Consider the following 18403-nt stretch of genomic DNA (forward strand, 5'->3'; position numbering starts at 1 on the left):
ACTTTGATATGCATTAATGACGACGAGCAATTCAAAATTATTTGGGCCAATGTTTCATTGCTGCCTGCTTCCGTAAGTGCAACTCAGTTAAAGGAAACAACCTCCCTACTTTATATCAAATACACATATACCTAGATACTTTGGCTGATGTCAGCACTGCATTTTTGCCCTCTGTAGTATACAGATGACTTCAAGGAGACTAGAAACAGGCTGCTTGCTTTAAACGCAGCACAGGAGGCTGACACAAAAGAGGAGAGAATGCAGCCTCTGGATTTAGACATCTCTGCCAACGGAGCTGCCACAGATCATGCTGCCAGCCCAGCAGCCTTGGCTGGGTCATGGATATTTCACAATCCAAGCTGACACAGCTATGCCAACAAACCCATGGAGCCCAATGCCAGCCTCCAGCTATTTTAAAAGAAGAAAGCAAGCCAAGAGAAAAGGAAAGAAGAGAACTGAGGGTTGGTGCCAAATACCCTGTGAAAACAGTGCAAGAAATGATGCAGGGAGTTGTGCAGCGTAACCTCCTGGTATTTCTAATGCAGATCTGATGGCACATTAGAAAGGAACCCTCTACCTTTTCATCAACGGGGAAACCAACGAGTGTGGCTCACAGAGTCTGACAAATGTCCTCCAGCTGAGAAAAAACAGGCACAGAAGTTCACTGCGAGCATATCGCTATAACTTCATTTATTGTATCTTCCAGCATAATTTGAGTTAACACACCTAGGGCGTCCTTCTGCTGGCCACACACTTTCCACTTTGTAGTAGAAAGCATAACTATACCCCAGCTCCTTTGTAATTTCAAATATTTAGTTAGTTAATCCTTCATGCCTTGAAATTGGAAGTAGGTAAAAAGAGGTAGGTGGTTCTATACTTGATGCTTCATGGAGATGATCAGGCAGATAAAAAAGATTGACTGCTGGTGTGCAGAGGTACCAAGTCAGCACCTTCAAGCCAAGACAGTCATGCTTCTGGTATAAACAACCAATGTTGTTATTTTTGCCAAATTTCTGGGGTTTTTTCTGCAAACCAAATAATTGTGCTGAATGGAGAGAAATAAGCAAGTTACCTCTACAGAACACTTGCTTTGAGAAACACTATGCCTGAACCACTGCAACATTTACTTGTATTTGAAATGTGACACTTAAATGCCCTCTTAGGAAGGACACAAGGCCAAAAGAAGAGCTATTTTATGTGGCCCATCCATGCAGCTACACAGATGTCAGTTTTGAGAAACACCAGCTAGCAGCTGCAAGGTACAGCACTTTAACAGGGAATTGCAGGAAACAGTTGTGTGGGGCTGTGTTGTAATAAAAACCAACCAACTGAAAAAACTCAGTGCTCAGCATTTTTTGTTCTTTGCGGGCAAGTGAGAATAAGTATGGCAAGCCTGGAAGAACTTGCATAGCTCAATTTTTATCCATGACAAAATTAAACCTCTTCCTCCTGTACAAAGATGCCCAAGTTGTGCTCAGCCTTTTTCCACAAAACTCCTGCTACATCAGGATATGGGAAAGACCTCCTGGTGCTGTGAGAGGATGTCAGAAATACCATGTTGTCCTGGTTTGAGCCAGGATGAAGCCAATTTTTCTTTTTACTGATTTTTTTTTCCTTCAGTGAGCCTTCTTGTAGCTAGCAACAGTATGTTCTGCTAGGCTGATAAGACAGTGGAATATTTTTCTAACTACTGAGGCTTCAAGGCTGCACCTGCACCCTGCCAGCTCAGACACTATGGGGAGATCTGTGACCCCCCCGTAGGAGGCTAAGTTAGACAGACAGCAAAATTGGCCAAAGATATTCCATTCCATATATCTACGTAAGCTCAAAGGAAGGTCAGAGATCACAGAAGACAACTTCTTTCCTTCTTCTTCTCCCCTTCTCTTCCGTCCATGGCCGGCGTCCAGGGAGGACTCTGTTCATCCATCACCGTCGATCCTCAGGCTTGATCTCTCGTGACCCCCATAACTCTCTGCTTTCTCCAGCAGCAGCTCCGGGATTCCTCGGGACTCTTCCCGGTTCAGGGAAGTGCTGTGGGAGTTGCTGGGGTGGGGGGAGATGAGAGGCTTTTGCCCGTATCTGAACATATCTGTATATAATTGTATATATTTTCTTGTATCATTCATTAGTGTTTTAATTAAAGCTGTGTAGTTTAGTTTTCAATCCAGCCAAGTCTCTCTCTTTTTCTCTCTCTCCTTCCCTACCTGGGTTGGGGGGAGGGGGGATCGAGGGCATTGTTGTCGGACCTAAGTCAAACTGTGACACATGTATAACTGACAGCCCTTCCCAGACTAGGTCTTCTCTTCACCAGACACCAGGTGTGAAGTGGTGATGGTCCAGGTGAAGCCTTACCAGGACCACTTTTCTTCTCACTCTCCACAGAAACACCCCATCAGTGTCCAGACAGATGACTCTCGGGTTGCAGTCTTGTCACTGCACCTCTTCTTAGGTCAGACCTGATCCATGAGAGCAGGATTTAGAGGGCTCTTGTAATTTGGGGAGCAGGGGCTACCTGGGAATGTAGCCACAACTGATGCCCTCCAAATCCTCATGTACCTCCTTGTGTACCTGTGTATATGCAGCACTGCTGCTCTATACCCATGTAGCATTAGCATGCACATCCTCTTTATAAAACAATATTGCACAGAAACATAGTCAGGGGAGGCTACTGCATTAATCTGTGGGAAATTAAGATGTTTAGTTAGGAATATATAATTAAAGCAACTGAAAAGACTTCCCATGCTCTTGTTAATTGCTTTCATTTCACTGTGTGCCCAAATAAGCAAGCCAGACAAGGCATGGGTATCATTGCTTTGGCAGAAGAAAATGGGAGGAGGAGGAGGAGAGAAAGATCAAGTTACAAATTCACACAGCTTCTCAACCCATCCTAAACCTTTGCTTTCCACTATTTTAGGGTAACAAGCCTAAGGCAAAAGACTGACAGTCTGCTGGTTACTGTGGAACAAGTTAATGCTGAAAATGACAACTAATTCTCAGCAGTCCAAAAGATGATGATAAGAAAAATGAAAAAAATATTAGACTTCATGCTATAAAATACAGGAAATATAAAGTTTCCTGTAAAAGAAAAGTTTTTCTGAAAGGTAAATATGGCAAGATTCTCCTCCAGAAATATTCTTAGCTATATTTCAGGCATGAATGAGATTAAAGCTTTGGAAAATCAAGACAGCAGAAGGAACGCAAAACATAGACTGAACAGTATAAATGAGCACAAAAGTCCAGGAGCAAAAACTTTTCACTTTTCAGAGCCTGCTCCCTGCAGTGCTATAAAGGTTAGGGCTCTTGCTTAAAGCTGGAATGGGAATAAACAGCCTCTTAGTCAAGCTCCCAGTGAAGGGAGCCAGCAGCAATGAACTTGGCAAGCCTGTGCCCACCAGCAATTCCCACTTGCAAAGGACAGCAGAAGCAGGCTCTTTCCCCTCCAGCTTCTCCTCGGTTTTGGAGCAGAGCCTCTCCCTTCATGGGAGGCTGAAGGTCACAAAAGGCCCTCCCATCCCCCAGGTGGCTTTCCTGGAGAAAGTCCATGCTCAAGCCTCTCCATGTCAGCTTCTTCAGCCCATAACTGTCCATTCCACCCCTGTCCTCTTACAAGGCCATCAGACCAAGGTAACATCATATGTCTCTGAGAGTGAGGAGATAAAAAATTAAGTACTTCTATCTTAGCTCTGGGCAGAGAACACGTTTATAAAGTCAGTTACTCTCACTGGCAAACATTTGGGTACAATGTCTGGTATTTCTTAATGTACAAAAATAATTACCAAGTTTACTTTATTATGATTAAGCCCATAAATCCTAATGTGCTTATGATAAACATTATTAAAGTGAAAAAGCACAAGCCTTTGTTATAGATATGGTGTCACTTCCATCACAAAACACAATATTGCGCATTGATACAATCACTGAAGCACAGACTGGCAGAGGCTGGAGGGCACCTCTGGAGATTGCCCAGTCCAATCCCCCTGTGCAGGGCCACCTACAGCAGATTGCTCAGGATCATGTCCACTTTGGTTCTGAGTATCTCCAACGATGGACACTCCACAGCCTGTCTGGGCAACCTGTGTTGGCGTTTGACTACTCTCATACTAAAAATATTCTTATATTATGGTTTTTTTATGTTTAAATGGGATTTCCTGTATTTCACTTTGAGCTCATTGCCTTTTTTCCTGGCACTGGGTACTGCTGAGTCCAGTCTGAGTCTCCATCTTCTTTGCTCCTCCCATCAGGTATTTGTATACATTGATGAGAAACCCCTGAGCCTGCACTTCTACAGGCTGAGCAGTCCCAGCTCTCTCAGCCTTTCCTCATAGCAAAGATGCCCCAGTCCCTCCATCATCCTTGTGAACCTTTGCTGGACTCTCTCCAGTACATCCATGTCTCTCTTGTACTGAGGAGCTCAGGACTGGACCCAGCACTGCAGGAATGTCTCACCAGTGCTGAGTGAAGTTGAATGATCACCTCCTTTGACCTGCTGGCAATGCTGCCTAAGGTGGCCCAGGATGCCCCTGGCTGCCTTTGCTGCCAGGGCACATTGTTGACTCTTGCTCGCCTTGTTATCCATCAGGACTCTCAGGTAATACTAAACCCTATATTGTAGTAATCAAGCTACAAAGAACATACGTTACTGGAATGTGATAAGCAATGGGAAAAGTATATGGGAAATGAGCAACCAGCAACTTAATACAAAGATGTGACACCAACTTCATTGTCATGCAGGTGCTAATAAAACTCCAGTAACCCTCTTTGCTATTTGGTGAGATATAAGGAAGACATCAGAAAGATTTCAGATGTTATGTGTTGGATGGTGCTTCTCAAACCAGAAGCTAGCTATACCAAAGGAAAATTCAACAGGATCCAGAACTGCCACTTCCAAGAGCCAAATTTTGCTTCTTTGAAAGAATATAGGCTTGGCTGCCCCATGCTGGGAGGTGCCACATCAGAGAAATATGTCCTTGAAGCTGAAAAACGACCACTTGCAACCATCTGTGGGGCATTTTAGCATACATCTCAGTGATACAGTCTGAGCCTCCCTTCTGATGCACCCTCTCACTGAACAACACATCTTAGCTTGCTGGGTAACCTCCAACCTTCTGGACCAGCCATTTTGCCTAGTTCTAGTTGGGTTCTTTCAGACCAAATCCAACCCTCTGTCTGACAAATTTCTCCCTGAAGAGGCAATGCCACCCTGAGAATGCTATCTAAGCAAGACTGAGGGGCCTCCATCTCAGAGGGTTTGAAGACAGTGGCCAGGCAATGCCACAGCTGGCCTGACCCAGGGCCAACCATCACCATGCTCAAACCAGGGACCTTCCTAGCCCCAACCAACCACTGTGGCTGTGATACTGTGCTCCCTGTGCACCCCTGCAGGTGCTAAGGGGTTAATCATTGTATACCTGATTGAAACATAATGTCAGTCTACTCTCATGCTCTATTTTTACTTAGGAGTAGATTACCTTCCTCCCACTGACAGGGAACTAGGGTGAGGAGCTGAAGGGCAAAAAACAGCCCTCTCAGCTTCCTAGAAATGAAAGCTATTGCAACCTCCACAGTGTCACATTTTGGAGCAGTTCTATTTTTGCATCTGATGCTGCAGTCTCATGTGGATGCAAAATGCTGAGCAAGAGCTGGGGGAGGAAGCTGCAGCATGCAGGTATGTCCCTGCATATAATTGCAGGAAAGCAATTATAAGATTCAGACCAAGTTTTACAGACAAGGGAAAATCCAAAGATAGAAAGAGTTCCACAGCCAAACAAAAAACTGTAAGGAGATTCATTTTTGCCACCACCAACCATCATCTCCATTGCATAGTACCTAGAAGGTCAGGGCGTGCCCCATGGAATTGAAACTCTGCCCTCCCTTTCTGTCCAGTCAAGGAGCATGGCAAGATGAGCAAGTATCACAGCTGTGGGATTGGGTTTTAAATGGAAAGAGTTCACACATATAGTTCTGCAAGAGCACATATGCAAACACAACACTGCCACTTTCCTCAGAAAAGCTGTCAGGGAGCCAGCAAACAACGCAACATGAACACCAGCCTGGCGTTAAACTCCCTACAATTACTGTAATAATTCTAGTTGGGCACAACTGCTGGAAGAAGGACAAACAGATTAGTATCATGAAATCCTGGTAGGAATAATTGGACTTTAACTGATGCTGAGGTTATCTGGTTCACATTCCTAATTAGCATTTGCACTTTCCAATGGATCTTAACAATGCTCTGTATAAATGTGTAGGCTGGCTCTAGCCTTGCGTGCTGTAATGTATTTTGGCATGTGGCTGTACTAACCTCTTCTTTTCCCCCTTTTCTTTCTAGTGGGGGAGTATTAGCTGACTTTTTCACTTGCAACGTGCATGATGAAAAAGATTCCAGTTGTGACCAGACCACTGATTTTCCTTTATTTAACAGTTTAAATTTAATTTTGCAAGCTATTTTTGATGACACTTTGGTTTCTACACTGCATGGGCCACATGGTGATCTCCTCTGTGCAGAAGCAAGGCAAACACCCATAAAAGTTAAAATGTATATGACAACAAATAACTGGCATACACAAGGGAAAATTTCCCCTCTCCACATTGCAGCTTCTGCAATTATTCTTGCAACACAAACAAGTGTAAATGATTAACTGGTTGTCAGGAATACTTTGTACTCGCCGCAGTGAGCACTCTTCCCATAAATTCCCCCAGCTGAGTCTCTCAGTCACTAAATTCCAGCCTCCTGACAACACACTTTCTCATTCTTTCCTCATGAATTACCCAGCTTACATAAAAATACGTCCAATCCCAGAAGAAAAATGTTACTTGAGCAAACAGTCATTACTTGCAAGTTGAAGTGTATGTAAGCTTCCAAGATCACTTTTGTACCAAGTACCCCATTTCTGGGGGAGGGATTTGACTGTCACAAATATGCCATAATTTAATATGGGTAGGCAAATATGTATATACTTTAATGCACATAATACATGTATACACAAACATATACAAATTCATGGGCAAGTGAACACACAGTCTGGCTCCAAATGCAGAGGACCTGGTGACCACATCACGGTGCTTGTCCGTCTACAGGAAATCAATTGGAGGTCCTAGACTCACACAGTCATTGTAGTAAGGAGCACATTTTATCTGCAAATTAAAAATCTACATCCCATGACATTCTCCATATTTTTTCTGAAAGCATTTGAGCTGGTCAAGACACAAAGGGCAGAACTGAACAATCCTGGAAGCTAAGGGGAGACTACAAAGATGTCGTTAGACTATGCAGGAAGAAAAACAGAAGGGCCAAAGCCCAACTAGAACTTAAGTCTGGCTATTGCCATAAAAGACAATTAAAAATGTTTCTATAAATCAATTAGCAACAAAAGGTGGGCTACGGAGAATCTCCATCCTTTATTGGATGCAGGGGAAAACATAGTGACAAAGGATGAGGAAAAGGCTGAAATACTTAATGTGTTCTTTGCCTGAGTCTTTAGTAGTAAGACCAGATCATTTCCAGATACCCAGCCCCTTGAGCTAGAAGCAGAGGGGGAGCAGAATGGAGCCCCCATAATCCAAGGGGAGATGGTTGGCAACCTGCTGCACCCCTTAGACATAAACAAGTCTATGGGTTCAGATGGGATCTACCCAAAGGTACTGAGGGAGCTGGCAGAAGTGCTCACCAAGCCACTTCCCATAATTTACCAGCAGTCCTCGCAAACATGGGAGTAGCCTGGAGGATCTTAAACGTGATGCCTACCTATCAGGAGGGCCCAAAGGAGGATCTACAGGCCTGTTAGTCTGAACCTGATGCCAGGAAAGGTTATGGAGCAGATCATCTTGAGTGTCATCAAGTGGCACATGCAGGAAAACCAGGCAACCCAGTCAGCATGGATTCATGAAACGCAGGTCCTGCTTGATGAACCTGATCTCCTTCTATGACAAGGTGACCCACTCAGTGGATAAGGAAAGGGCTGTGGATGTTGCCTGTCTAGACTTTACTAATGTCTTTGACACAGTTTCTCACAGCATACTGCTGGAGAAACTGGCTGCTCATGGCTTGGACTGGTGTACTCTTTGCAGAGAAAAACTGGCTGGATGGCTGGGCCCAAAGAGCTGTGGTAAATGGAGTTAAATCCAGTTTGTGGCCAGTCACAAGTGGTGTTCCCCAGGGCTCAGTGCTGGGGCTGGTGAAGTGCCTGGAAAACAAGTCTTACAAGGAGCATCTGAGGGAATTGCGGTTGTTAAGCCTGGTGAAAAGGAGGCTGAGGGGAGACCCTATCACTCTGTACAACTAACTGGAAGGAGGCTGCGGCAAGGTGGGGAGTGGTCTCTTCTCACTAGTAACAAGTGATAGAACAAGAGGAAATGGCCTCAAGTTGTATGAAGGGAGGTTTAGATTGGATATGAGGAACAATTCCTTCATAGAAAGGGTTATCAAGCACTGGAACAGCTTGCCCAGGGTGGTGGTGGAGTCCCCATCCCTGGAGGTGTTTAAAAGACGTGTAAATACGGTGCTTAGGAACATGGTTTAGTGGTGGACTTGTCAGTGCTAGTTAACAGTTGGACTCAATGATCTTAAAGGTCTTTTCCAAACAAAACAATTCTGTGATTTTATGAGAATCGCTGCACTTTAGGCCAGAAAATTTCCAAATAATGAGAATGTGTTTTTTTAACAACTCTTGATTAAAGACAAAAAAAATAGAAGGTTTATTTTTCCCAAGGACATTAAATAGAATAAGCAATTGCAAAGAAGTTTAACTTCATTACAGTTCTATATATTTCTATTTTGCATCTTTAGAGGATTTGCTTTTGTGTTGTTCACACTATTCCAGTTTTTATCCATGAGAAAAATAAAATTAAGGATAAAGGTGACAGAAGAGAAAAGAACCCCCAGATTTCTTAAAATCTATGGCTACTCAACGGAAGTCCCCAGTGGGGAGCATCCAAGAAGAAGAGGAGAATGAAGACTCTTTCCTGGAGTGTTACTTAGTGGAAAATCAGCAAGTTTTCCTCTGGTTTACTGAAGTGCATCTTAAGATATGACATGGATAACTTGCAGGATGAGAGCTTTTAAAAGCATAACATGACTTAACCACTGGAATTTAGGCCCCTATATCTCCTGCTGTCCTTGCTGAAAATGATACTGGCAGTTCCAGAAACATCAACATTTAGTTTATCTTAAAGTTCAGTGGTTGAGAGCAATGTTCTAGGCATTATACAAAACATTCTAAAGAAAGTCACTTCTGCTACTGAGCAAAAACTTAGCTGCAGTTACCAGTACAACCTTGTACACCAAAGACAGCAGTAAGACATACAATGTGACAAAGCAAAAAACAAACACCTTACTGCCCTCTCCCACACAGGCAAATAGAGAAAAGCTTAAAGAAATGAACTCATCTGGTGTTTTTACTCCAAATATTTTATGTTTTTAAGGAAAAATCTTGGGTTTGGCATATGAACATTTATGAGGACATATAACCCTTGGATGGACATAATTCTCTCAAACAGTTTGTAAGCAGTTTGCTAGCATGTGTAGGAGATACTGAACAAGACATTTCTGCTAGCCTTTCAGGTGACAAAAAAAAAGGCAATTAAATGAGAGCTTCAAAGCAAAACACATTCATTTTTATGGTAGTCAAGAGGAAATACCATTTAATCTACATGCTAAACTATAGCTACTAATGAAACTTCACTCATAAACTGCATTTGGAAAAGTCCCAGGTCACAGTTCCAAATACAATCTACTGAGTAAACAATTTAGCCCAATGTGGGAAGAACTAAGAGCTATGCAATTTCAGAAATATACAGTTGAATACAAGCTGTGTTAAAAAGACATTTTTTCCCCAATGTGAATATACGTCATATGAAGCAATGCTTTTCCTGAAAGCTGCATGCCAACACAAGCTCTCCAAATGTTCTGTTTCTTTACTGACATTGTATACTGTGTATACATCCCAGTAGGTGACTAACATATTCTAATAGTATGAAATATAACCTGCAATATTGTTTTGCCTACCTCTGCTTCTTAATTTAGAACTCTACCCCATACTGCTCTGCCCGTATAAACGAACATCACATAAGAAAACTTACAGTAGGCTAGAAGGTATTTTGAAATACAGTGACAACTGATTATTTTCTTTTTTTCCCCCATCATGGTAGCACTGTCATTTATCAGCTTATTGATATTTACTGTAGCACAGCACACTGAAATGCATTACCATTCCTGAAAATAACCTTTTCTGACAATAGCTCGTAAGTATTTCATACAAGCATTTAGATAAATATGTAACACTGTCCATGCTATAGCTACATAGCTGCACCAAGCGTGAATGACATTGTATAACATGACATAGTTTTTATCAGGGCAACCTTCTTTAATGCTGTTTGAGCTTGCAATCCTAAAAAGCCAGCAGTAATCTAAAAAAACCCAGGGGACTGCTAAATCCCAATAAGAAGATTGGTGACCTAGTCCTGATTCTGGCATCAAACCAAATTAGGTTTTTTGCCCTGTAAAGCAGCAGCAGAGATCACACCAGCACTGGCATCACACAACCTCTCAGCATACCAACATGTGTGCTGCACAGTTGCTGTGCTCAGGAATAAAGTAGAACCTTTGCTCACGGTGATGCAAAGCAGCAAAAGCAGGCATCTGAGGAATAATAAATACTCTGGAGCACGTCTTCATATGTGAAAGCACATCAGCCAGAGCTGCATGTGCACAGTGCCTACAGAAAGAGCCATCAAACATGATGATTATCAAATGATTGGGCAACCCAAGTGCATCAACAGAATTCATGCTGTAAAAATGGAGATCTGGCAACAGTTTACAAGCACTGCTCTCTGATAAAGGTAAAAAACAGTGGATACTTTCTCAAACAGCAGTTCAGTTCTCAGTACACTGATTTGTCTCACACATTTGCTAGATTATAACATAAAATCATAAACCATACTCCACAATTTTTGGAGGCTTTTCAGACAAAGCATCCCTCCTTGCTCAGCTTTCTTGAAAGCACAGCTTGTTTGGTCTTGGGTTTTAACTAGATATGCAGCTGATAGACTGGCTTAATGCCTCCTGGCTGCCCTGCTGCCTCCTTTAAAACACTCTGCCATAACTCAAGCAGGTTTCTTGGGACTCAGGACAGCAGTTGAAGATTTCCAGTGGGGATTATAAATATAAATATTTTCCTTATTCCACCTATACTTGGATGAGCTCCACAAACACACATCCCTCCTGTGTAACTGCTAACTACGCACAAGCCTAGCACTGACACAGGCAGGGAAACCAACCACTACCTGTACCATAAATGGTTACTGGCATATGTCAGCAAAAATCAGCCATAAACTTTTTTTTTTTTTTTCAGCTGAAGAAAGCTCTAACTACGCAAGCCTAGCACTGACACAGGCAGGGAAACCAACCACTACCTGTAACAAAAATGGGTACTGGCATTTGTCAGCAAAAATCAGCCCTAAACTTTTTTTTTTTTTTTTCAGCTGAAGAAAGCTCTACAGTCATCACAGTCTGATTTAAAGGGTAATCTTGCCATATGAATTTAAAAGCCAGAGAGCTCTCCCTGACCTACATTGCCAGGCTAGAGTGGAAAAAAACCACAAATCACACAGAAACCACAGCACAGAAAGATGCTCTTGAGACAGGAGAGGCAGTGTGATGATCAGGCTTGTAGATTTGGGGTATCTTATTATCACACCATCAATGCTGGGTTATCATGAAAAACAGCACAGCCTGTTCTCAAGCCATATCCAAGCTTTACTCCAGATCAAAAACCACTTCTGCCAGAGCAAGATAAACCATGAGAGACAGACCTTGCTGCTTATCAAAGCTTTACTTTACAAGTGGGTATTTCCCCACCACCCTGTCCCTTCTCTGGTATTTTGTTCACTCTAAGAAGAGACAGGCATAAGAAAACATAAAAGCAGTCCAATGATACCACAAGGAGCTCAGCTGGAAAAAATCACCCATATGAGTTGTTAGGATTTTATATGACAGTCCATACTTTTAGGCAATAATAACAAAGTGAACATCTACTTAGTCTTAGTCTGGAAACAGAAAATCCTAAGTGTTAACATGGTGACAGCACCTATAAAATAGGAACAACTAGAAACAGAGTTAGAGATTAGTTCATATGGCTCAGTCGGGAGCTGGAGCAGGTAACAGGCGGAATTGGAGCAGGAAACAAAAAAATGCAGAGAGACTTTGCAGAAACATGACCAGGAATAGACAAGAAAATCAGCAGCTTATCTGGGAGGATGGGCATGGGTGAATGGACACATTGTCCACTTAGGCCAGTCTTGTTCAACATATTCATCAATGACCTGGACGAGGGGACAGAGTGTATCCTCAGCTAGTTCAATGATGATTCCAAACTGGGAGGGTTGGCCATCACTCCAGAGGGCTGTGCTGCCATCCAGTGTGACCTGGACAGGCTGGAGATCCGGGAAGAGAAGAACCTCATGAGGTTCAATAAGGGGAACTGTAGGGTGCTGCATCTGGGGAGGAAGAACCCCATGCACCAACATAGGTTAGGGATGGACTTGCTGGAAAGCAGTTCTGAGGACAATGATCTGGGAGTCCTGGTAGATAGTTAATTACCCATGAGCCAGCAATGTGCCCTTGTGGCCAAGAGAACCAATGGAATCCTGGTGAGCATAAGGAAGAGTGTGGCCAGTAGGTCAAGAGATGTCATTCTCCCCCTCTACTCTACATTGGTGGGGCCACATCTGGAATACTGCATCCAGTTCTGGGCTTCCCAGTTCAAGAGAGACAGAGAAGTAACAGAGAGAGTCTAGAGGAGGGCAACAAAGATGACTGGGGATTTGAAACATGTCTCTTATGAGGAAAGGCTGAGAGAGCTGGGACTCTTTAGCCTGGAGAAGGCTTGAGGAGACCTTGTTAATGCCTTAAGTATCTACAGGGCAGGCGCAGGGAGGATGGAGCCAGACTCTTACCAGTAGTTCCCAGTGACAGGACGAGGGGCAATGGGCAGAAGCTGGAACACAGGAAGTTCCATTTAAATATGAGGAAAAACTTCTTTACGGTGAGGGTGACAGAGCACTGGAACAGGAAGGTTGTGGAGTCCCCTTCTCTAGAGGTATTTGAGAACTGCCTGGATACAGTCCTCAGTAATGTGTAATCAGCCTTGCAGTACCTGGGCTGGAGGGTGAGTGACCAAAAAAACAACTTTGCCAGATGGAGAACAAGCTCCTGTTTCCTGGCTTGTGTCCAAATGGTGCACGAAGGGGAGGGAACCAGGGGCAACATTCCATTACAAAGTTTTCAGCCAATTATTTATTCCTTAGGAAATTAAGCTTCAGGGCAGCTTAAACTATTTGTTAATGTAGGTTACCTCTCAATAATTTTCACCATTACAAAAAAGAGCTGGTGCCTCTAAAGTATCAAAATGAGGATTTTTGTCTGCTAAATCCATCATTTCACCACCCAAATAATTTTCAGAAACTATTAACAAAAGGAAAGAGACAAGGGGACTAGATGCATAGAATGGCTGTGGAGAGGACACATAAAAATATATTGAAGTGTTGCTTTTTTTGTTGTTATTTTGAACAGTTGGCATTTATTCTGATTGTGACCATGTCTTCTGTTGTGCCAAAAGGTGGAATTTAAAGCCCAACCTGCTGTTTAGATGGTGTGCCATCCAAAAGAGTGACCTGGGTTTAATCTTTGGTTCTCCCTCAGTCTCTGTGAAAAACTTGCATATTAACTAGAGGAAATACAAGAGACCCCAGCTGTCTAATCACTTAGCTGTGTGTTCCTACCAAGGTTAGAAGAGACCTTTTCCCTGAATACCACAGAGCCCAGATGTTCCCAGCCATCAGGAGCTGCAGGGGAGCTGAGCCTCTCCTGTTGAGGAGGAAACACTCCAACACTTTAAATGCCACACTAGCATCTTCCATTCGCCTCGTGGCATTTCCAAAATACTTGGCTCAACCTGAAGTGACCTTCTTTTTTAGTTTAGATTTCTTCAAGTTCAGTAAAAAACCTTAACAATATATATACAATGATAAAAAAAAAAACAAACAAAAAACCAACAAACACTAAAAAGGTAGCCCTAACATGTTTCTTTTTGTTTCAATTACCAAACTGAAGAAAAAGCCTTTTTCTGCTCAGCCTCTCAGTTATTATGAGCTGGACAACATCAGTATCGATTTCCAGAACATTGTGCTTCCTGAATTGACAAGTATTTTAACTCATTAAAAGCTGCACACAGTATCTGGAAAAAGCAAGCCAGAAGAGCTGTGTATTAAATCTACTCAGATGGAATACATTCAGGCAATGCTACGAGTCCTACTGACATGTGTCAGGTAACATAGATCTTAACTGAATCCCTTGGCTAATTTAAGTCAGCCCTAATTAGTGAGTCTGGGCACAGAAAACATTCTATGTAATGACAATGATGCATCTCAACCCAGTCACATTTATTGAAACACTTCCCGGGGAAGGAAGAAAATCCTAAAACAAAGCTCTTCATATTAAATTAACTGACATGTAAGCAACGAGTAGGTCAAAAGGAAAAGACTGATTAAAAAAATCCCTCTTGCATTCAGTAATCAGTTTCACATGTAAAGCCAATTTGCAAGAGACTGTGTGGAATTCATTAAACAATTAAAATGTGCAGGGGGTAACTGAAACTGTATCCTTCAGAAAGCAGAGTGCATCTTATTAGAGACGTTTCCTTCCTGACCTTAAACCCCACCTCAATACGGATGAGAAATTTCATGTTATTAAACTTCCCATGCAAAAGCAGAGCACAGGTCCATGCTGAGATGGCTCCTGGGGAAGGGTTAGCCCAGACTCCACACAGGGATAGGGACAATGGGGCATGCATTCCCCTACTGCCATCCAGAAACACAGAGGAGTTTTATCCTCCAGAATATAGTCCTGCAAAGCAGATTTGGAAAACCAGGAAAAGAAATACATGCAGCACTAAGTCAGACACCGCTCTCTTTCATTTCTGGCAGAGCAGAAACAAGTCTGCTTGTTCTCTGTTCTTCAAGCCTCTCCTATGACCATCATTAATGACTTATTTTTTAAGGATGCATCCATGTACTCTCAATGTCTAACAGGAAAAAGAAAACCTCATGTGAAATGCAATACTCTGTTCTATTTGAGAATCCATTTATTTCTTGTCCATTTTGTTTGCAAAAAGGAGTTTCAGCATATATTTGTGCAGGGCAGAAAGGGACCTGTTCACTCCAGTCTGCCTCTGTCCATGTTATAAATCCTGGTTTTAGACATATGGAAATAAAATTTCTCATCATTTCACCTCAAGTGTGCTACTATGAAGTCACCTGAGGATGTGGGGAAACCCATTAAGAAAACAGGGTCTCCATCAGGAAGGAAGCCACCAGAGATTCATCACAAAGGTGTAGCAGCAGCTACAGAACAGGACACCCAACTACTGCCCAGATCCCAACAGCAGCATGACTGAGAAAACTGGATGAAAAAAACCCCAAAGCCAAACGTTGTGTATTTTTAAGAATCCCCTCCTACCTCAGTTGACCCCTGCCTAACAAGAAGAGGGGATAAAAGTAATGCTTTCTGAGATGTCACCTTTCTGTGTGCTTTGCAGCCTGTCTGAATCCTATGGCAACTCACCCTGTTTGATGCAGGGCTGCAGAGATGCCACAGACAGGCTGCCATGGAAACGTTTGTTTTCATTTACTGGTGTCTTGCGTGGTAAGAAAGATTGAGCAGTAGAAGAACAAAGAAAAAGTGTAAATTACCAATGGGCTTAGTCAGCTGAGTCTTTGAAAGTAAAATCTAATTATTTTAAGGTTTCTTTAGATTATGTTATAGCTTTCTGATTTCACTGTGCGATTAATAACACATACATGTTTAGACAGGATCAGAAATTATGCAGGCAAATTCCAACCTGCATTAGGAAGACACTTCAAATTAGGCTGCATGTAAGGGACAGGATGATAGCTGGTTCCAATTGCATCTTTTAAACTAAAATGCAGTAGTCTAGATGGCAGAAAATGGAGATAGGTCAGAGCAGGAAGAGAAAGTAAATAAATCCTAGAAATAGTGTAATTGTACTACAGTACTTGAAAATCATTAATTGAAGTGGGAGGAACCCAGAAACAAGTTATATCTGCTAGTTTTCTTTTATCTTAGGAAAAACTTGAACTGTCTTTTTTAAGGTTATATGAAATCAATTAACAGTCTTGGATCTTGCTTCCTCCTTGGTTCTACAAACAAAAAAAAATGCAAAGTATAAGTCTAGTTTGCTTAAGAGAGACAGCTTCAGCATCCTCTTTGCAGTGCAGTTTTGGCCCCAGCTGTGGGTTTGGCTGCTCTTGACAAAAAACGTTTTTGATCCTGCTGCTGGCTGGGAGAGTGAGATGAAGAGCCCAAGAAAAACCACTGCCAGAAGGACAAGACATCTAGGTGGACAGCACTGCTCAGCATCCCTCTTAAGGATACTGAGTCATCTCCTGTGACTGAGCACCCACTAGAAACCTCCAGCTTCTTCATGACATAGGAGAAACCACTTAGTGACTCTGAGGCTGTCTTTGACAGAGCAACAGGGACAATGTCAGCATACAGCAAATACTTCTGCTCCAAAAGCCAACAGCTGTCCCTGGACAGGCAAAGCACCATCGGGTGGTCATCCCATCTCCAAAAGGAACTCCTGCTCTTAAATAAGCTGGCTGCTAGCTTCTGTAGGCTCCAAGATGACAGCAGCAGTGGGGGTACAGATGCTAACACTTCTACTTTATGATTTTGGAGGAGGAGGAATGAACTGGTTGGGTTACCAACTTCACTGGGTTTTGGCTTGTAATGTCTTACTGCATGAAATACTTTCTGGGTCAGGAAAGAGACAGCACACAGGCAGTACCACTGTCGGGCCTCAAGAGAAAGCTTTTACCTGGCATTTGCTAAAGATCCTGTTACCAAAAGGACAGCACATTAGATGAACTACTATTAATATCAGCTTTGAAGTTACCTCTGCTACATTTTCCCCTGTAGATATATCTTGTACAAATATGAAAAACTCATGGTGTCATAAATGAAAAGTACTGGACATGAGAGAGACTGAAAGATACATGGATTAACCAAACCTGCCTCCAAAACATCTCAGTCTGTGAGTACGTGCAATTTTGGCTGTCAAGTTGTTACCTGGATGAATACATAATTGATAAGTTGTAGGTTGTGCTCTGCTTCAGAGCAATTAAGTTCCTTTAAATGGTATTAATATTTAACATATTTTAAAGCATCTGTCGTTTGCAAAGCACCCATAGAGTAACTAACACATTTCATAATCATCTTCAACTGCCAGAGTAGGAAATGCAGTTCCAGAAGGAAAAATACCTGGCCCACATCCAAATTAAGATTCATGAACAGAGCTATTATTCTAGCTCAAAATTAGGCTTCAAAGTTTCTGGTTCTTTTAGATTACACTGTTTTGTATCCTTCAATGGGAAGAAGTATGACACACAGACAGAGCTGGAAGACAGGAGCTGACAACATGGGATAACATTTCTGACTCACATTCACTGACTGTCACATCCCTACCCTAGGCCACCATCCACACCACAAGATGCAGTTAAGTAGGTTAAACATAAGGAATGGAAATATTACATATTTTATTGCCATATGTTGTCCGTCCCTCTCCCCTTTCATTTAAGGAATTATCTTGGTGAATTTACTGACCTCCATAATTTGTTCAGTCTTCCACTACATTTTTTTTTTTTCCTTTACAGTAAGTTCACTTGTAGATAATCCTTAAAATATGACAGTATTTTTCTGAAATCTGACAGGTTACTTCTTATGTTGCAGCACTGAGCTTCTGTGAAACAGCCACAGAACTTTGGTATTATGCAGAATTGCTGTAGGAGAACCTCACCTTCAGTCTCTGTCATGGTTTCCTGAAATATCTCCTGAGGCATACCCTCAGTCTCTTTGTTCTACAAACTTTCTTTGCATATACTTTTTCTCTAACTATCTCAGAAGCAGATAAAGTGATTATTGATGACAGTCAATACAACTTCAGAATATTTCAGCAGTGTAAGTGGAAAAAATGCATACAAAATTTATATTGATGTTATTCAAGAGCTATTCAGAACTTGCAAAGCAGAGAAATTTTACAAGCAATAAAACATGATGGCTTCTACATGCTAGCAGTTTAAGACTTCAACTTCAACAGTCTCCAAGTTCAGTAGAAAACCAAAGCTTCCTAAAAAAAATATATTATTCACAGCATTTTCTTTTTTTGTTTAAAGTAGAAGTTTAATGCAACAAATCTCTCTTTCTGATCCATCGTATATTCTCATAAAGCTCAGCCTGCTAGACAAGATTTCCATAGAAATCCTATTTGGCAAAATGTACTGGATTGTATTCCAAAAAGTGACTCACACTTTACAAGCAAGTGGCAAAAAT

The 18403-nt window shown here is 42.1% G+C and overlaps 1 protein-coding gene across 1 annotated transcript in view; it reads right to left on the reverse strand.

Moving 5' to 3' along the window:
- Window positions 1-18403, reverse strand: part of EPB41L3 (erythrocyte membrane protein band 4.1-like 3) — a 70318-nt gene that overhangs the window by 44157 nt on the left and 7758 nt on the right. The gene's annotated exons all lie outside the window — the stretch shown is intronic.

This window comes from Chaetura pelagica, unplaced genomic scaffold, assembly GCF_000747805.2.
Source record: "Chaetura pelagica isolate M959 unplaced genomic scaffold, ChaPel_1.0 scaffold109, whole genome shotgun sequence".
Taxonomy (NCBI): Eukaryota; Metazoa; Chordata; class Aves; order Apodiformes; family Apodidae; genus Chaetura; species Chaetura pelagica.